Here is a 1,003-nt window from a genome sequence, read left to right as displayed (position 1 = left end):
AAGGTGGGGGAGAGGTTATATAGACTGACTTGCTTTGTGGTAAATTAGAACAAACCAGAGGGATATATGCTAAGTAAACATTAGGATGATTATTCAGAATATGGTTGGTTTTTTGGTTTTTTGTTGTTTTTTTTTTTTTTGTCTTTTTGAGACTTTTTTTTGAGACAGGGTCTTGCTATGTGGTCTAAACTGGTCTGGAACGTCCTTTGTAACCCTGGTTGAATTTGAACTTTCAGCCTTCCCGCTTCCACTTCCTGATTGCTGGGATGAAGGTGTGCATCACCACGCCTGGTTTCTGCCTTCTTTTTAATTTGTAAGAACTCTTGATTTCTTTTTGTTTTTCAAACTACTATTCTCAGTGTCCCTTGTATTTGTTTTTTAAAGTTTGTTTCTTCTTTTTACATTTTACTTATTTATTTTGTGTTTGTGGGGTGGGGGGCACATGCACCATGGCCCATATGTGGAGGCCAGAAGATAACTTTCAGGAATTGGTTCTCTCCTTATACCATGTTGGTCCCAGAAATTGAACTCAGATCATCAGGCATGGTAGCAAGCACCTTTACCTGCAGAGCCACCTCACTAGCCCTTGTTTTCAAAGAGTGACTGGTAATGCTTCAGCGTTCTCCGTCCTTTGTAACCTCTGTTTCCTCCTAATCTTGTTAGTTGTTTGTTTTGATATGCTCCATAACAGGTGCTGTCTTTGAGTGTTTCTGATCCTTAAGTGTTTGCTCGTGTTTCAGCTGATTAGGCTACATGTAGGTGTGGCTTGTTGCCGATAATACTGTACAGCTGGATGGTTTCTCTGAGGAAAGTCTGATGCCAGGATTTGTCTCTAGAATGAATCATATTCTCCCTGAATAGAGTCTTTAGAAGCCTTGTGTGGAAAGAAAGCTGAATATCTGTGAATGTTACTTAATCTCTATCTCCTCCATCTCCTTCTCCTCCCCTCCTTTTTTTTTTTTTTTTTTAAATCTTTATTCCTTAAGCACTATAACAAACACCA

This window comes from Nannospalax galili, unplaced genomic scaffold (assembly GCF_000622305.1).
Source record: "Nannospalax galili isolate Female #2095 unplaced genomic scaffold, S.galili_v1.0 scaffold752, whole genome shotgun sequence".
Lineage (NCBI taxonomy): Eukaryota > Metazoa > Chordata > Mammalia > Rodentia > Spalacidae > Nannospalax > Nannospalax galili.
The sequence above is the reverse complement of the archived record's forward strand: the minus strand, read 5'-3'. Positions refer to the sequence as shown.